Raw genomic sequence first — 20,971 nt, forward strand, 5'->3', positions numbered from 1 at the left:
TGTGCAGTTTGTCCAGTAGAGGTGGAATCGTATCTTTATAGAATAAGAATCATTTGCATTGGAAGGAACTTTTGAAGGCCATCTAGTCCAGCCCCCCTGCAATGAACAGAGACATCAAGGTGCTCAGAGCCTGATCCTGCCTCACCTTGAATGTCTCCAGGAATGGAGTTTTGGAAGTATCAAAGGTCTCATTTAAAGCTGGCAATGTAAAAATCTGCAAAGGCGTTCAAAGAACCTCTCCTGCCTGGAAGAGATGGACTGGAAGACTTCAGTATGGTTGAGTGGATGCTCATGGAGGTTCTACAGAGATGAGCTCGTAACCACGGCTTTGTGCTGCAGTGGACCATAGAATCACTGAATGGTTTGGGTTGGAAAAGACCTTAAAGATCATTGAGTTCCAGCCCCCTGCTGACTGCCACCACTCCATTACAAATCATTTTACAACATTCTAATGCCATGACATGGCACAGTATGTCTGAATAGCAACAGAGATCATAGAATCATATCCCAAATTAGAAGGGACCCAGTAAGGATCACTGAGTCCAACTGCTGGCTCCGCACGAGAATTTAAGACACTAAGAAAATAGACACTATATCTTCATAGGAATAAGGAGAACACCACTGATTGGAGGTTGTGTCCAGACATTGTTCAGTCCCTGTAATTTTCAATGCCAGTATTCAGACCAACATTTTTTTTTCTGACTAAACTATTCCAATCACTTCTATTCTGTTTTTCTCACCACAAACAACACACATTCTTTGTAGTATTTCATCACAGAGAGTACATTCACAGTGTAAGTTGACAGCAGAGCTTCTTTCTCCACTTCTGTATGGAATCCTTGCTGCAGTATAACATTTTTTTCTATCCTCATAGCCTAGTTCTATAGAAAGTTCTCCACCATCCCATCCATTAGACAGAAGTGCTCAGAGCCCCCAGGCCTTCCCAGTTCTTGTTCACTAGCCGGATGGGATGTTGCTGGGTCAGGGCCCCAGGAGGGCTGCAGAAAGCTCTAGAAACAAAGGCAGGATGGAGTCTACTGCAGTTACACTCCCATATTTGCTGCTTTTCTGGCTCCCAGCTGGCAGGTGGGAGGGTGAGTGAATGCAGAAATACTTTGTCTGTGGCTGCACCACTGGATAGAAGGGAGCCAGCAACTCCCTTCAACTGGTGCCTATGGATTCCCAGGCTGCTCAGTTTTCATTGCAAGGAAAACATGAAATTTATAGACTCTGAAATTACAGGGTTAGCAAAAGATGCCATCACTGTAAGCTATATTTCTGCAACCCACTCCAAACCTGCCTAGCTCTGAATTTCAAGGATACATTTATAGAGTAAACTTGAAATATGTTTGGTCTCCTTCCTGGAATGTGCTTTTACAGATTCTGCCTTTTTCTTTCAGGATGGGAAATAAAGTGTCCTCTACAGAGAATGACTATGGGTATCCTGCTACAAGAGACTTCTTGCATCTTCCTGCCTTCATATGCAAAGGCAAAGCCAGGATAGCAGCAGCTGGGAAATATGCCTACCAGGTACCCAGGCCTAAAAATTGTCCTCTGCCACTTCTGACACTGCTCTGTCCTTTGTGTGTACATAGGGAGAACTTGCACTGAGCCCAACACCCTTCTTCCAAGGCTCCATGAACAGATAGCAGGCACCTACAACAGCACTCATCTCAATCATGAAATCATAAAGGCTGGAATAGATCTCCAAGATCATCTAGTCCAACTGTCAACCCATTCCCACCATGCCCACTGACCATGCCCCTCAGTACCACATCTCCATGGTTCTGGAACACCTCCACCTCCCACCCTGGGCAGCCTGTTCCAATGCCTTATCACTCTTTAGGAGAAGAAATTCTTTCTACTTTCCAACCTAATCCTCCCTTGGTTCAACTCGAAGCCATCACATCACTGCCCTTCTCTGGACACGTTCCAGGTCTCAGTGTCTTTCTTGTAGTGAGGGGCCCAAAACTGAACTCAGCACTTGAAGTGTGAACACAGAGGGGCAATCGCTTTCCTGATATAACAAATGTAGATTTCACTCCAGGGTTTTGGTGCTGTTTTGAAGCCCCCAGAAGACCATCAGGTGGAGAGAGGAAGCAATGGTAAATGGTTGCGCTGGGTTTTAATGGTCCCCAGAGTAGGTTTTGGTTAAATCCTACTATCTTGATGTCTAACACGACAAATATCTTGTCTATCCTGACACCAATTTTGGTTGTCTCCATTTGGTGGGTGATCTTTGGGCTAAAAATACGATTGCTTTAAGTGCGTTTCAGAACAGCCTCTGACAAAAGTCAAGTCTAGCTGCCAGCATTTACTAGTGGGTCCAATGTAGAGAATGGAAATGAAATACTTTCAGATACTCAGGGAAAGCACCAAGCTGTAGATGGGGACCAAAGGCACCACAAGCCTTGAGCCCTGCATCTGTCAACACCCCTTGGGAACAGAATGCTGCATCAAACCGCAGTGATGTCTGGAGCATCCCTGGAGGAATATGGTTAAAACTTGTTTTATAAACAGGCCTGCTTAAACATCTTTCATTTACACATCAGTTGCAAAAACAGGCTTTGCTTTACCTTCTCCACATGAAATGTATTTTCTTTGGGGGTTGCCCTCCCCAAATCAGTTTGTGGGCCCAACCGAAGGAAGATGCGGGAGGATCAAGTATTTCCTGCTAATATGAAAAGCTGGTTCATAATCTGAATGTGACTTTCCTTGAAAAGAGTACTTTCCTTTTGCAATCCCCCATCCTTATAGAGGCAGACAGAGGCTTGCTTGTGCCTTTGAGCATACCATACCCAAACTTAGCTTGCGATGTGTAAAAACAAATAGAAAGTGTGGCCCAGGCTGGGCCATTGGCTTCAAATAGCCCTGCACTGCCTGAATGCCAATGCATTATGCTGAGTGGCCTCTTTCAGTGGTCTGCATACCAGGTCCTTCAGACACCAAATGTTGTTGAAAGATTGACGTTGTAGGAAATCAGTTGAGTAAGGAACACAGCCCTGCTTCTTCCATGTTGCTATGGGCCTATATATGATGTGTTCCTTGAGCCCTGCTCCAGCTCCTTCCTGGAAGCTCTCATTTGAGGGGTCCCTACAACACCTGGATAACAGCTCCTTTCTCACGCATCAGCCTCCTGTAACCATTTCTCAGTTTCTATGCAGCCCTGATCCTGGCCCCAGCCAGTGGGAAATGTTCTCTCCTTCCTAATTGGCTTGCTTGAAAGCATGGCTTAACGTATTTGCACTATATAAGAAGCCAAACAACAATGTGAGAGCCTTAATGAGAGAGGTACTGAATTGCCAGCAGAGCAATAAATCTCTGGCGGAAGCTGGCATGGGGTCTGCTACCACAAATTCCCATTGCAAACCAGTTGGGTTCAGGCATCTGCTGCTGCTGCCAGGAAAAAATGGAGCGTTCAGTTAACCCTTGTGACTTTCATCCATCAGTTCATTATGCTTTATGTCTATGCTGATGCGTGTTTTACCATTTGCTGCTTTTTATCCACATTATGTGCCACGCTGTATTCATTGCAGCAGGATTTATATCTGCCCTGTTACCTGCTTTATTCTTTCATTATATTTTATATCAGTTTTGCTATGCTTGGTGACTGCATAGCCTCCCTCTAGATGCACCTTACCATATTTTACACATTACTTTACATGTCTTCTGCTTTATTCTGACATAAAAAATAATAAACTCGGAGTATATTTAAGTGCTTATAGAGGTAAGATGCCATTGTTTTGGTTCAGCTGGATGCAGGAAGGGGCTGTGTAGGCTCTTACAAACCTACATAAGAAAATTGCCATCTTTTGGGTTTAAATAAGGCAGCAATTCCATCTAAATCATGGGTTAAAAAGGATAAATGAAGGAGCCAACGTTTCTGTTTGTTATTTGTATGTCTGATAATGGAGATAGCCCCCCTACCCTGAGCTAGCCCAGATTATGATTCTAGAACAATTTGTAGACACATTCTATGATACTGATGCTGAAATTCAGGTGTTTCCACGTGTGCCAGTGTCTAAATTCCCAACGTATCTGGTGAAGATGATGTGAGCTATTCAGGTCCCTCACCCAGAATACAGAGGCATCCCCAAAGTGCTGCTCCTTCCCCTGGACCTCAGTCCCACCTCAAATGTCCCACAGAAGGTCTGTGGGATGATTCCCTCTCCTAAACATGGGAACCTAGGTAGAATTGTAGCAGTGGTGCTGAGGGTCGTGGTCAGTGGGTATGGTGGGGATGGGCTGGTGGTTGGATTTGGGGATCTTAGTGGTCTTTTCCAACCTTAATGATTCTATGATCCTGTGAACCTGGATGAGCAATTAGCACTGTTAAACAGCTCATTAGGAGAGAGAACTCCTTCTGCAATGGCAGCTGGACCAGTTTCCAGATAATGGAGGAAAGCATAAAGTAGGAAAACTCCAAAATGAACATGACAGTGTGAGTACAGAAGGACCTGGAAATGTATGACACACAGGCAAATCTATCCTTGAGAGATGGCAGGGCCATGGGGGATGGACCTGCGTGTGGGTACAGCCTCAGGAACACAATGTCCCCAGGACTCTGCAGCATCAGCACACGGACTCTGAGGTGCTGTCCTCTTCCAGCAGGATCAGGTCAGGCCACGAGTGAGGCACGCTCCACAACAGCAGTTCACATCCAGAGCCAAGCTCACCTTATTTGAGGGCAAAGAAGAGCCCTGTTCCACTATTCCTGGAGCCTGCCCATTGCAAACGACAGGAGGTGTGCCTGCTCAGTGGCTTGCTGCTGGCCATAACAGGAAAACAACATGTTTCTAGAACATACCATGTACAAACTTTACCTCTTTTGCATTTTCCATCCCCAGGTTTGTTCAGAACCTGCCCTCATTGCTCACTGTGAGCATCTGCAGCCACCTCCTATTAATGATATTTTTGTCCTTGTGCCCTGATTTGCTCAGGAAACAAACAAACAAGCAAACAATGGATTATTTAGCTGCAAAACGGAACAACACGTCTGCCTGCTGCTACATTTGCAAACCCCCAAAGATTTATTAGGAGACACCAGAAAAAGGTGTTTTCAGCACAAAGCTGGCAGAACACACTGTATGAATAACTGTGCAACCTTTCCAATATTTACATGTACATAAGAGCCTGTGTGGAGGCTGCTCCTGCTCCTGCACCCACTCTCAAGCATTCCACCCAATCTCAAATGGAGAAGCACTGAATAGGTGTTTTTTAGAAAGCCAAGTACAATAGCTGAACAATGCAGACAATTTGCACTGCAGAGTTGAGCCTCTTCAGAGATGTAAATGGCAGCTGCTGAGCCCAGAGAGCATTTAGGAGATGGTCATATTGATCAAGGAGTGGTAGGGAAGAAGGGAAATGTGGGCCACGAGGCTCCTGCTGGCCTGGTTAGAAAGAAATCCTTGCTGTGTTCATGATGAGCATCCTGTTATATTGACCTGGTTGCAACTCCAGTGTGAAAAATGTTGTGTTCAGTGGACTATGTGCCATTGGAAGTCAGCATGAAGGCAGGGAATGGAACTTGCTCAGCCCTGCACACCTCAAACACACGGACACAAAGGGAGCATCCTCCCTGGGAGCTGAACCGCAATGCTGGTTCTGGAGAGCTATAGAGAAGAGCAGGTCTCATTCCACTTCAGCTCCTCATTAATTTCTAAGCACTTTAGACTGATGCATATGGGAAGTAATTGTAATTATAATACTTAATATACTGTTCCAGTTCTGCTGGAGAATTTAGAGTTTTAGCAGCTTTACAACTAAAAATGATGTCTGCAGAGTGCAGGTAGAACTGCGGGAGACAGGAAACAAGCACCACCCTCTGCTCCCAGTAAACAGGAAGAACAATTCAGTGTAATTCCCCAGAGCAGCACCTTCCTGTTTCTCTTGGAAACCCCAAATGAGGGCATTGCTGTGCTTCACCTGGATGTTCCATGTTCATGCTCAGCCCAAGGCACAGTGAGCATCGCAGGTTCCTGCTGCTCCCTGATGCATCTCCAGCTTCAGGACAGGAGCTTCCATCTGCGGTACCCAGAAAAAGAAGCTCCTGGGTGATTTATTATTATTTTTTCTCCTGGAAATAGCACTTCAGGTTCTTTTTTTATCCTTGAAAGCCTCAGATGCAGTATACGCTGAGCAGCTGGGTGCTATGATGGATCCATGCAGCTACACTTTGATCCCTGGCAGCTCCTGCTCCCCTCCTGCTCCATGCTCCACACAGCAGCTGTGTCCCCAACAGTGGCCTCTTGATGTCACTGTGGTAACACCGATGGGGGTTCGGTGGCTTTGGATTGGGCCAGGAGCATTTTGAAGGCTGCAGAGAGGGATCGTCCACTCGTCCATGTTTTTCACCCATTCCTGGTAGGAAGCATCAATCTTATGGGGCTGTGAAATGGTATTTTCTTGTGACTGTCCTCAGTACCATTGATCTTAAAATATTGCTGCAGTTTGTGTGTATAGATCTCAAAACATTCATCTTTTCTGCCAAAATGAGAACAATCCATTTCTCCATACACAGCCCCCATATCTGCCTGCATCCTGACATCCCTTCCCCTGCTCACCACCAGCAGTGGCAGAGCAAAAGGTCTACAGAGGGTCTGAACCAAACTTTACCATCCCAGAACTCAGATGAGGATCAGCTCACAACCTACACAAAGGTATTCCAGAGTTGGGGAGCTTTAAAAAACAAAACAGACTCCAAATTATAACATGGCTCCCCAGATCATAACATGGAAATGGGAACATTCTGTTTTGCCATTTTCAAGAATCAAAACGCTTCACTTTTCCAGGTTGATAAAACACTTGACCTCAAAATATGCTTCAGTGTTATGTATGGAAAAAAAGGTGTTGCAATCAAAACACTTGGTCAGATTTTGGCAGTCTCATTTTGTGAAACAGCACATTTTTTGGGGTTGCTTTTAGGCTGATTTTCCTTTCCCTTTTCTTCCAAATTTCAGAACTGCCTAAGGACCATAACTGCAGTTATTCACAGATGCACTGTAATTAGCTCGAGCTCCTCTGTATCTCTGAAGAATCCAATCAATGATTACTCAAGTGAACTACAGAGGCCACGCTGGAATTAAAGTAGGGTGGAGTCCTTAAGCTGATTTTCTGCATAGAGATTAATTTCATCCTGGTTCGAAACAAATGGAATACATCCTTCTGTCCCTTTGTGACTGTCCTTATTAAGGGTCTGAGCTTAAAACTCTGGATCAGAGCAGGCTCCCACTGGGCTAATGAGGTCTTTGAATGGGATTTTGGGTTGGTTTTGAATAGAGCAGTTGGAGACCCGTGGTATGCACAGCTCTCCTTTGTTCTCCTTGCTACAAAGTCTGCACCACCCATCTGTTGTTCGGCAGCTCCACCATCAAAGTCCATAAACGTGGTGGTGATTCGTGGTACAGATCAGCAATTCCCAAGCTACGCTTCTCAAGCATCACAGACCAAGAACAGAATGAAACACAGTGACCATATCCTCTCCAAGAGGATATTCCACACTCCAAGAAAAATGGCCTATGCAGAGAGCAGAGATTTCATTCAGCTCACTGACAACTTCATCTATTCTGTATGGATGTCATTTGAGGGCTGAGCGATAGATCTCAGTGAGAAACATACACTGAAACAAAAATAGGCCATTTTTACATATTAATTTCCTGTTCTCATGGATTTTAAGAGTACTACATGGGTAGCAGCTGCACGTCTGATAGTAGCTATGGAGGAACCTCAGCAGCTGGGATGTTCTTTTGATCCTGGTAATAACCTAAATTTTCTCCTTTATGCCTTTGAAATCCAGGCCAGGAATCCCTGAAGAGCAGTATTATGGCAGAGCATCCTCTTCAGGGTCCCCTTTGGAGTGGAGGAGGGGCATAGGACTATCAACACTTGGCATCATCACCCAACCTTCACACCTGCCGTCACACGGTGTGAAAAGTTTGGAGAACTTCTTTAAATATTTAATAAGAAAATTACTCTACAAGAAAAGCTTTCTCCTTTGTGCCATGTCTAGATGGGATATTCCCTCTCCTCCCCTCCATCTACATGAGAGTTTTTTCTCTTCCATGATGTCTAGATGGGATCTTTTTGGGCTCCCTGTAATCCTTTGGACTATTCAACTTCAGAACAGAGAGAACTCCTTGAAATAACTCTTCCATTGCTGCATAGGTGTCTACACTGGGTTTGGGGATAGTTCTCAGGCTTGCTGAATGGGGGATTTGCTTGCCTATAGGGGTCAACCCTCCAAGATCTGAGCCTAGCAGACATCCCTCTGGCAGCACCATGGTCTGGATTCTCACTCATCCTACCAACACGGGGAACATCTGCTACAAACATTCCCCATCCTTACAAGTGCTTTACTGTGTGTGAATTGTGGGGAGGAGTAGGGCATGGTCTGTGTGGGCAGTGGTTGGGTTGTGGAGCCAAATTTTCCCAGCATGAATCAGCAATCCAGCAGGGCAGATGGGTGTATGGACAGCTTTCCTTGGAGGAAATTCTTGTTGAAGGAAATCCTTATTTACACCTGTGTGAGGAGCATCTGCTCTGCAAGCTGCTTCTTTGCCAAGCCTGAAGTCATTGGGTGAGCATGGGAAGCCTCAGGCTTGCCAACACCCATCCCAGAGCCATGCTCCAAAACCCCATAAGAGGACACTCCTGGGTCTCCCCACAGACACCTCAGGGCTGGAAAACCACATCACAGCTCTTGGAGAGGAGCTCTGGGCAAAGTGGTTTCCCACTGGGGCATACCCCCAAGCTCCTAGCCAGGAGGACACTGCTGCCTTTGCTCCCTGCGCACTGGGCTGCAACCCATCAAAAGGGTACATCTAAAGGGCCAAATCCTGCTTTTTTTTTTTTTTTTTTTTTTAATTTATTGATGTTGTTGTAGTGCTTTTATTGGAGATATTACATCTCCATTGAATTCAGTATCGTGAACACAAAGAAACCCTACTTGATTTGATGGGGAAAATCCTTTGTTAAAGATGGTTTTGCTCCAGTTTTATGGCAGAATAACTGCAAATTCAATATGAATGAAAGGAAAAGTAATTTATATTCCTGGCCAGCTTTTCTTCCCCAGCTCCTGTCCAGTACAATTTCATATCTACAATGCTCTTCTGCAGCTGTGGAAAATAACAGAGAAGCCTACTCCAAGGTAACAATGATATTGGCTACACAGAGATAGATTTTAAAATGAAGAAATTAGACTGGCACTCTTTTGTAGAGCAATATAAAGAAACAGCCTGAACTTTCTCACAAAATAAATTAGCCTGTTAAGGTGTTGAGAAATAAACATAACTCATTTGGCCATGGAGAGAATAACGAAACAGGGTTTGTTCCCAGTCAGACTTCCTGACTGCAGGTTGCATTCCAAAAAGAAAACCCAAAATAAAGCAACAAAGAATAACATTGCCATGCCAAGTTCTTCATGTTTTACAGAGCATTATCTTCCTTTCTTGAAGGGTGCATTGGGAAAAAGGTACACTTTAGACTTATTTTGGAGAGAATTTGTGATGCTCTAGAAGACCAAAGAGATCTTCATTAGAGGAGATATTATACCTGCAGAGAACAGGATTTACCTGTCCTAACTAGCTACTAAAGGGACCCTGCATTTAATTAATCCTAATAGTACCTAAGCTCTGGAAAAGGCATAAAAGAGACAAATGCTGCCAGGGGTTGATCACACCAGGGATGGCGTGACCCCCAGACTGGACCTCCTGGATGAAAAGGGTCCATTTCATCAAAGTAAAACTCTCCTCAGCTTCTTTGCTCTTTCATTTTCATCCTTAATTTTCCTTTTTGTTGCTAAGTTCTAACCATTGTTAGTAACAGAAACAAAGGCATAATGGAATTATTGAGGAAGAGGTGCTGAATAGGTTCCCTGCCATGGGAGCGATGCCTTAAGTTACTCTATGTAGAATGATAGATTCATAGAATGACTTAGATTGTAACTTCAAAGATAATCTAGAAATGCAGACAGGTGTCTGGGATTTGTTCCCCACCAGGCAATGCTGCCTTTCCTCTTTTCCCCCCCTTTTTGGTTGCACAAATCTGGAAATCTCATCCCTGTGTTTGGACAATGAATTGCTGGGGGCCGAAGGACACAATGAACCAGGTGCACAAAGAGAGGTCAGGTTGTAGCTGTTACCTTTACTGCATTTTGTTTTACTAAAGAAACAGGACTTTGTGAAAATCCCTACGTGGTTCAATTTACCCAGTCCATAGCTGGCTGGTAGAAAACACAGGCCAGTCACATACTGATTTCTCTCTACAGTCATGTGAAGATTATTAAACTTGTTGAAGTAAAAGTATATAGGAGGAGGAGGCAGGAGCTGGGTTTAGCACCTTTGCACTCTGAAGCAACAAAGTAATTCCAAAAGAGCAAAACGTCTGCTGATTCCTGTTGCAGGCTGATTTGAGTGGAAGAAGACCATGATGGCAGTTAGAGACCTTATCTCAGGAGAACAGCTCTCAAATCACATCCCTCCAATATTCCTTTTTATCTCCTGGAACTGCCCCAATTTACATATTAATTTACTACCTGTGCAACATCCCATTCCATAAGATGCACTGAGCGAGACCTCATCTGACTGGTTAGATTACATCCATATCTCTTTCACCTTGGCAGTGGCATTAAGACCACCTAATGCATCATCTGCAGAATTGGCAGACATATTAGGAATGCTCATTTCATCACAGCTTCACTTTGCTGATGGCTCTTAAGGACACTCGAAGCTACAATCACATATTATCTCCTCTGTGCACACTCAGGATTTACTAGCTATTAGAATGCAAGATTAATTGCTTTCATTACTGCACTGTATTAATTTTACTGTGTTACACCAAACATTATTACACATTTCTATCATATGTATGTTACTACCTTTGCTAAGAAATTTAGTAAATTCAGTGAGCACACAGTGAGAAGCTGTCATTTCCATGTGGCAGTGCGAATGCTCAGCTCACAAAGGCTGTGGACCACCTAGCATTGCAAGCCAAAGCAAACCTGCCACCAATCCATGCAGGTGAAGCAGCCCATAATTGTCCCATTCCATAAGTATTTCCTAGCCTGAATGTGTCCAGGAATTGGACTTGGTGATCCTTATGAGTCCCTTCCAGATTGGGCTGTTAAGTGCTTGACTGTAAGATAGATCTGTTCTGAAGTCAAATAGTCCAAAGGATTATGGGGAACCCAAAAGGATCCCATCTAGATGTCATGGAAAAGAGAAAAATCTCATATAGATGTTGTGGGGGGGAGGAGAGGGAATATCCCATCTAGACATGGCACAGAGCAAAAACGCTTTTCTTGCAGAGTAATTTTGTTATTAAATATTTAAAGAAGTTTTCCAAGCTTTGCTAGCCTACTGCATACCTCACACCTTCATTCTCTTTGTTGGGCTGAGTCTCCCATTCCCAGATCTCAAGATCTGCACATGGAAGTTAAACAGCTGGAGAATCCAGTTTGAATGGAAAAAAAAAAAAGCTTTGTCAAGACAGTTGAGGATGTCTAGAAGAGAATACATATTTCATTGAAAAAAGACTCTCCTTTGAAAAGGCTGTGATGGATCATTTGCAACAAGCTGTAGCCAAGAGCCGGGGTAATGCAAAGGGTAATGTTTCTTTAATTATTATTGACTTTTTATATCCTTTTCTCCCAAGTACTCCTCCTCCTCCTCCTACTCTTCAATAGACCAATTCCCACTGTTACTTTTAATCCTATTAAATGTGCATGTGCTTTGTGGCATCACTGCATTTCAAATGCTGTTGTAGCACCTGAGCACAGAACCAGAGGGCTGGAACAAGGACCTGGGGAATGCTGTGTGCATTGCACACCCCTGTAACACATAATGGCTTTTAGTACTCCATCGTTAAATACAACGACTGTATATTTTTTTTCCACAAACGAAATTTGCAGCAATCTCCATGAAGGCAGAGTCTGTCGCTCTCAGCCTACAGCCCTCCTCTGTGCCTGCAGCTGTAGAAAAACAAGATCTGTTTCATAGCAGACGAAATGCTGAAGGTCGTAAATCCCATCACACAACTTTTTAACACTGCTGCTGTTTTCTGGGCTGGGTAACACAGACCCTGGCGTTGTGCTGGGGTCCATTGTGAGATCCACAGCAGACTCCCCAGTGAATTCTTCTTCCTAAAAGTGATTCTAGTTCCCTTAGCCAGTCTGCTTATATAAAGACACCTTTACAAGGTGTGTTTGTGTGCTGGCTTCAAGGCTTTTCATTCATTTTTTTCCCCTTTGCCTCTATGACTGGATATTTTTTCTCCAGCAGGGGAATGGAGAGAAATGTTTTGAGGATGGGTGTGATTCAGAAAATCCTACTGACCTGAGGCAGTGATTTATTCTGATCCTCTGTAGCAGAGATCACCTTTATCCAGAATCATAGAAACATTAAGGTTGGAAAGACAAATAAGACTGGCTAGTCCAACCATCAGGCCATGCCATTGACCACTCTGAACCATGCCATTCAGTGTCACATATATCCATGTTTCTTGAACACCTCCAGGGATGATGACTCCATCACCTCCCTGAGTAGCCTGTTACAACACAATGGCACTCTTTTGGAGAAGAAACTCTCCCTAATACCCAATCTGAATCTTCCCTGCCGTAACTTAAGGCCACTGCCTCTTGTCCTGTTGAAGAACATTTTTGCCCTGGACCGCATCCTGATGGTTTCTCAAACACTGATTGATGTTTCATCTCTGGGTGAGGATTGTTGGGTTCCCTCTCCAACCCAGTTTCCCAGTTTCCAGCCTTTTTGCAGAAGTCTTTGCCAGACATGAAACTTCCATGAGGTGATGAAATGATCTGAATGGTGGAAGCCAAGAAGATTGTTTTATCTTTGGACTTTGCCAAAACCCTTGAATTCCTTAAATTCCCAAAGAAGTCATCCCTAGAAAACTCCTGTTCCACTTTCCTCCCATCCTCATTTTCCCACTGAGAACAGATTTTCTCTGCATGTTTGCACCAAACATCCATATCCTTGTATGTATGTCCACAGACCAGAGAATTGTAACTGTGGATGTCCCTGTTCATTACAGGGGAGTTGGACTAGACAGCCTTCAAAGGTCCCTTCCAACTCAAATGATTCTGTGATCTTATGATTTTAATTCATGTGTTTCTTCCCTTGGCTGTTTCCCCTTACTAAACCCCCTATTATACTCCTATTCAAGATATTCTTTGAAGATGTTGTCTTAAAGATGCATAAAAATATATAAATATTTGTGTGTATGTGCATACATTCCCACCACAACCAACTGCAACCACGGCAATTTGGCTGTAGGAAAAAATAAGACCCATTAAACATTTTCCAGATAACTGTGGTAAGAAGATGGGTTGGCCCATGTTCCTTTTTCCCCCCACAGGGACTAGATGCTGGAAAATGCATTTGGTGGTTTGGGCAAGATCCCAGGCAGCTGTTTGTGCATCCTACACCACCACCACCACACAGAGTCATCTGTGTGCAGGGTGATAGCAGGTCAGTGGGGATGCCTGCCACCAGGTTCTGTGTAACACCTCCCCTGTCCCTGCCTCTGAATGTCCCCTGGCAAGACGAGGCACCTTTGGTGCTATTCTCACCCACAGAATGGAACAGAACAGGGCTCTTCAGGAAGAGGTCATCACTTGTACCATCAGAGCCAACTAACTCCCAGAGGAGGCCAGGTCATGGGCTTTGATTTATGATAAAAACAAAGACATCGTTTTTTCCCCCCAAGATTCCCTATATATATTTTTTTTAAACCAGTTAATTGAAAGGTGAAAACTTGTCAGGTATTTTAGATCGTTACCCCATCCCAAATGGGTATGCATCCTATTCATCTCGAAACAAACGACTTTACATCTGTTTCGAGCTATCTTGTGTTTTTGCTTGCTTGGAAATTGGTACAAAACTTAAGAGACAAATGCAATTTTTAATTTGAAAATGTTGCCCAACTTCTAGAAACAGGCTTTAGCTCAGATTGTTCTCATTGAGATCAGCATGGAGCAATTGTAAAAATCCAGTTCTGAAATTCAGAGGTCCTGACTCTTTTTTTTCAATTAAAAAACATAAAATGAGGGGAAAAAAGAGAAAACACAACCTTTTGTTCTTGTGTGTCCTTTCACTCTTTGCAGCAGAATCCAGGTGAGTCACAACCTGAGGCTCTGACTTTGTCTTTTTTTTTTGTTTGTTTGTTTTAATTAACTGTCTCGATTTATGGCAGCATAAAAGAATAGATTTTCACCTTAAAACTCCTCTTTTTGTGTGAAGCGAGCTGAAAGAAGTGCCATTAAAGGCCAGTGCTTTTAAATAAATCGCTTCATATATATTCATGCAATTTGCACTCTGAGAAGCTGCTGTGTCTGGATATAGCTTTCATGACTATTCAGTAGATTCTAATTGCTCACACATTCACATCCCTCCATGTGGATGTGTGTTTCTTTAAAATCAAATGAAGCAATATTAAAAATATCCAAGGAAGCTCTCGCTCTTTAGATTAGGGACTCTGTGCCACAAACAGGGGCAGTGCACAGCACAGAAGGGTTTTTGTCTGCTCAGAAACCCAGACCGCAACAGCTCTTTAAATAGCGACTCAGTAATGCTGTCTGTGTCCAGGTCTTCGTGCTGTGTTTATTGCACTGAAAAAACAAAAACAAAACAAAAACATTCTTGAACAAAAGCTTTGTGGGTTGGATGCAAAAATATCCCCACCCGCAAATCCGTGCTCCTAAATCTGTCCACTGCTAGAATGAAAACAAGGCTTAACATCTCTATAAACTCTGAAACAGACCTTGAAGAGCTGGAATGGAATGGAATGGAATCAGCAATAGAATCAGGTCCTGGATTTTTACCAACTATGGAAAGGCTGTAGATTCCTAGATTATGCATTGATACCCATTTTCAAGTGTCTTAACCCAGAGCTGAATCCTGAGGCGTCTTTATTAGATGTAAAAGTCTGAGCTATGTTGTCACTCTTAGTCACCACTGGAGAGGAATGGATACCTCCTGGCAACCAGCCCCATCTATCCCAGTGTCTGATTTAGGAAGAGACGAGACAGGTTTCAAATGCTGTCTGTCTGCTTCTCAGGAACCAGAGGATGGATTCTCACCCAGTTTCCTTTGGTGATGACTAATCATTCAATAACTCTGAATCTGGCATGCATAGAGATGATAGCCATCCCCTCATTCTACATCTGCAAAACACTATGTCCTCCCCTTGAACATCAAACCATAAGAAACAAAACTTTCTTCCCAAGAAATGCCTTTTAATCATACTTGCCTTCTAGGGTAGAGATTATGAATGAAGTAGGGAGCAGTAAAATAAGAAACGGGTGGATACTCTGACAGTGATGACCAGCAGCCTCATGGGAAAGTTTACTGTGCTGTGGTTTTACCTCCAAAGATCCACTGTCAGCAGCTAGAAGGAAAAAGTAGGATTCAGATCTGTACCTTGGTCATTAAACTTTTGACCCAGCAAGGAGGCTTTGGAAAGACATAAGAGAATGTCTTTCTTATCTTATGTCAGTTCTGTGTTCCCAGAACATTTGTTTGTATGTGTCAATATTTATTTAATCATGATTTTCTGTGGTGGAGGAAGGTGGATGGAATACAGTGGAAAAGGGTCACAACCCAAAACCACTCAAGTAGATGAGGTATTTTAGGGAGAACTGGGGGTACTGGGAGGCTGGAGGCACTGGGGAGGTTATTGAGGAGTTCTACATGATACTGGGAGGGTACTTTGGGCACTGTCTCAAGCTGACTAGTAAGAATCCAATGACATCAGTGTAGTCTAGACATTCCCCCAGTGTCTCCGACTGCTTTCTAGAGCCTTCTGAATCACTCCCACTGACATCCAGTGCTGTCTAGACCTGTACTAAACACTCACAATGCTCCCCAGTGCTCTCTGGATAACCCCAGTTCCTTCTTAGTGACAGCCAGTGCTGTTCTGATCCATTTAAAACACTGCCAGTGTCTCCCAGTATAATTCAGAGCTACTTAGAAAATGTCAAAACACAGCACTCCCCCACCCCTTGCTATCCACAGTAATTTAAAAGTCTCCCAAGCCCTCACACTATGGTCCAGAGCCATTTAAAACATTGTCAGTGATCCCCAGTGCTACCCAGCAATCTCAGTGCCCTCTAACGCTGTTCAGAGATAGTTAAAAGGCCTCGAAAGCACCCCAGTACTTTCTATAGAAATTGAAAAGACCCTCAGCGCCCTCTAGTGCTACCCAGAACCATAGAAAAGATTCCCAGTGCCCTCCACTACCGGTCCAGAGCCATTTAAAACAAACCCAATGCTCCATCAGTGCTCCCAGTGCACCCCAACGCTCCCCAGGTACAGCATAGAGCTCCATGTCCACGTTGATCAAAATTAGGCCCTCAAAATGGGGGACTTGGTCTGAAAAAGGAGGTTTGGCATCCCGATTTTTGCCTTTGGACCCTCAAAATCAGGCTTTGAGCCCTCAGAATGGGGTTTTGATTGAAAATGAGGCTTTGGATGGTAGAAATGAGGTTTTGGATTGAAAATGTCTCTAGCTCTGTAATGAGACTTTGCACTTTTAAAAAAAGCCTGAACTGTTGGGATTTACAACAGAAAATGAGGCTCTGAACCCACAAATGTTGATTGGGGCCTTAAAAAAGGGGAGAATGACTTCTAGAAGTGAATTTTGGATCTGCAAAAAGGGAAAAGTGAGTTTGTGTCCTAAAAATGGTCATTTGGACCTTAAAAATTTGGGCCCTCAGAAAGGATGTTTGAACTCTCAGAGGAGCCTTTAGACCATGAAAAGGGTTTAGGCCCTCAAATCAAGCTTTCAACACTAAAAAGGAACTGTTGGTCATCAACAAGTATGTTCTTTTAACTCTCAAAAAATTAAATTATGCTATGGGATGTAAGGATTAAGATTTGGGCCCTAGAACTGAAAATTAGGCCTTGAGAATGAAGCTTTGGGCTCTGAAGACAAGGCCTGGACCCCCCAAAAGGAGATGCTGGGCCCTAAAAAGAGGCTTTGCCAAGAGATGACACACCAAAGATAACCTGACACTATTTTTTACTTCACAGAAGCACAGTTCCCCTTCCCCTGGCTGACTGGGTGCGTGCAGTCAGTGCTGGGAAATGTAGTCCACAAGAGATACAAGGAAGTAGTTGCTGCTTAATAATGGTGGACTCTTAAAATGGGGGTTTTGTTTCTTCAGTGAACCCTAAAAGTGAGAGTCTGGGGCCAAAAAATGGCACATGTGGACCCTAAAATAAACCCTTTGTCACATAAAATGAAAATTTGCTGTCCTTCAAACAGGTCTTTGAGCCCCCCACATGAGGCTTTGGATCATGCAGTGAGGCACTGAGCCTTCTAAAGAGGATTTTGAGCCCTTTAAACAGGGGCTTGGACTAACAAGGAGGGGTTGGAGCCATAAGTGACGTTTTGGGCCCACTAAATGGGAGTCTGAGCACTCAACATGGTGGTTTGAGCACTCAGAGCAGGAGTCTGAGCACTCAACATGAGAGTTTGCATGGGAATGGGAGGCACTGGGCCATGGAATGAAGCTTTCAACCCTGAAATTGAGCTGGTCAAGACACAAGTGTTCAGAATGTTGGATTAAAAACTGACAGATGGTCAAATCTCCTGACTCCAAACAAAGTGTTAAAGGTGCTGGGGGAGTGGCTAATACTATCAAGACAGGGTAACAGAAAATTCCTTGGATAATGGAAAATTAACAGTGGACAGAAGTGATGTGTACAGACTTCCTGCCAAAGGAAAATGCTGTAGGGAACAACAAAACAAGACTGTAAAGCTTGACATTGCCAAAGGGGAAGGTCCTAGGGAACATAGATGAGGGACAGATTAAAAAAAAAAAAAAAAAAAAAAAAAAAGTTAAAAAAAAAAAAGGTTTTGATTTAATTAAAGAGAACAGGCTCAGATTCACAAATGAGAGATCACTTATAGCAATCCAGGTGAAGCATTTTTGGCAGGGAGAACCATGAAGGTAGTGTAATTAAATTTTAATAGTGCATTGCATTGGAAGCAAACTTTCAAGGTCGCCTCAGTGTTGCAGCAATGAGAAGCATGACTGGTAAGCATTGGCCTGGCACAGCAGCCTAAGATGCTGGACCTTTCTCTAAGCACGAAACGTGCCATATCCTGGTGTAAAATCCTACTGGATCAGGATGATGATGCGAAAGGAATAATGTACCCACTTCATCATGGTCTAGATTTTGTTGCCTACACTTTCTCAGTTTAGGAAATAGGACAGAAAAGGTGGATGTTTGCAATGTTGCTCTGCCTGTGGACACAAGCAAAGATGCCAAGGTGGCAGTTTTGGTGAGATCTTTGCCTCTCCGATTTTCCTGTCACCCTGGCTATCGATCAGCAACTCCAACAACTGTGCTATCTCCATCCCTCTCCACAGCATCTCTGATACTTTTGTCAATAACAATGGACACTTTTTCTCCTCTATTCCATTTTTTTTTTTTTTTTTTTTTTCAAGCTGGCTACAAACTTTCCCCATTCACTCAAACAGAGATTTAAGATCTCACAGAATCACAGAATTGTAGGGGTTGGAAGGGACCTGTAGAGATCACTGAGTCCAACCACCCTGCCAATGCAGGTTCCCTACACCAGGTTGCACAGCTTGGCGTCTAGGTGGGTCTTGAATATCTCCAGAGAAGGAGACTCCACAACCTCCCTGGGCAGCTCAATCTTCTTTTCTCAAGGCTAAACAGACTTAGTTTGCATAGCCTTTCTTCATAGGGGAGATGCTCCAGGCCCTTGACCATCTTAGTGGTCCTCCACAGGACTCTTTCCAAGAGATCCCTGTCTTTTTTGTACTGGGGAGCCCAGAACTGGACACAGTATTCCAGATGAGGCCTCACCAGGGCAGAGTAGAGGGGGAGAATCACCTCCCTCTACCTGCTAGTGACTCTCTTTTTAATGCACCCCAGGATGCCATTGGCCTGTTTGGCCACAGGGCACACTGCTGGCTCATGGCCAACCTGTCGTCCACCAGGGCGCCCAGGTCCCTCTCTGCAGAGCTCCTCTCCAGCAGCTCTTCCCCCAGCCTATACTGGTGCGTGCAATAATTCCTCCCTGGGTGCAAGACTCTACACTTGCTTTTGTTAAACCTCATCCGGTTTCTTACTGCCCAGCTCTCCAGCCTGTCCAGGTCTCACTGAATGGCAGCACAGCCTTCAGGCGTGTCAGTCAATGCTCCCAACTTCGTATCATCAGCAAACTTGCTGAGGGTGCTACTATTCCCTCATCAAGGTCACTGATGAAGATGTTGAACAAGACCAGACCCAGCACTGACCCCTGGGAACACCGCTAGTTACAGGTTTCCAATTGGACTCTGCACCGCCAACGACGATCCTCTGTGCTCTGCCTGTCAGCCAGTTCTCAACCTGCTTCACTGTCCACTCATCCATCCCACACTTCCTCAGCTTTGTTATAAGGATGTCATTGTCATGGGAGACAGTATCAAATGCCTTGCTGAAATCAAGGTAGACTACATCCTCCTCCCTCCCCCCATCCACCCAGGACGTGACAACATGAAGGCTACTAGGTTGGTTGAACATGACCTCCCCCTGGTGAACCCAATACTCCCGATATGATTTACTGAAATTGTTCCCAAGGACTCTTTCCTCCTATTTGTAGAAATCTTAAGTTTAGATACTGTCTTTGAGAAGGCTGCTAAGTTTATTCACCTCCTTGTTCTTCTTAGTGATTTTTTTCATCTGTGTTGCTTGAGCCTTTAATCACTCTCTTTGCTTGTATGACTTGGCATCCCATGGACATGCAACACTCCCACACTGGGAAAAATATATGAAAAATATACCAGAGAGAGCAGCAAACCACTTCATCTGTGGCACAGTGTGCAGGTTTATAGGTACACTTAGACATTTCACCAAAACCCCCGAACTTGAACACTTAAGTAATGTTTTGCAAGTGTTTGAGGTGAGAGTCCTCGCTGCAGACTCTCCTGATGTGCTTTGAACAACTGACAAGAGCTCAAGTAATGAGGCTTAGAAATCAGCTCTTGGCTTTGCTGTGAATTCTCACAGCTTTTATTACTTCTGCACCTCCAGATGAAAATTCATCTTGCATTCCCACCATACAATAAAGGTATGAACACATGAGAGCTACCTCTGCATGCATAGACATATCACAGACTGAACAACGATTATTCTCCAAGAGTCTGCCTGTGGGTAGAACATGGTCAGAAACGAGGCAGTTTGTCCTGAACTGACTCAAGTGTGTGTATTTACTTTGCACTTTACTTCCGATCTCACTCACTCTGGCTTATATCACAATTCCTTCTATTGACATCAACACTACTGCTCAGAACAAGACTCTGTGCAACCAAAATTTAGTCTCACACAGCAGTATTCAGGTTTTATTTGTACTGGAGTCATCCCACTGATTTAACTGCCAGATTCAAGGCAGTCCTTACAGCAGGTTCAAGTACAAGAAATGCTCTATTATTATTAGGCACTCCATGGGCTCCTGTGATGCAATACAGAGAGTTTCTGATTCAGTGATTCATGCACAAGGGACTCACATGTTTTCAATGTGATATATTAAAGATGCATTTTGAGTTGTCACTTCTTCTGTGCTTTTCATGAGCCCACTGTGGCCACAAAGAGATAGATCTCTAACTTCAGAAAGACTTCAGGTTTTTTCTTTTGATTCTTTGAAATAAACTTTGTGACACTTCATAACTTTGTTTTAAAAACCTCTGGGGCTAAAAAGCAATCTCTTGTGAATTGTGTTTTCTTACAGGATATAGCCTTATTGTAATAGGGATGGAGAGAGTGTTAAAAAATAATCTGTCCATTATTTCTTACCTCATGAAAATTATACATCAAAAAGTATAATTTAGAAATAGTGGAGGTAGATTGATAGTGATGTAAACAAGAAGAATAAATAGACAGACAGACCGAAAAAGTATAAAGCTGTCAGTGAAAAGCTTTAGTGTCAGGCAGGGACTCATCCTCAA

The sequence above is a fragment of the Coturnix japonica genome, chromosome 17, assembly GCF_054131305.1.
Source record: "Coturnix japonica strain WE chromosome 17, WE-NBRP24, whole genome shotgun sequence".
NCBI classification, from domain to species: domain Eukaryota; kingdom Metazoa; phylum Chordata; class Aves; order Galliformes; family Phasianidae; genus Coturnix; species Coturnix japonica.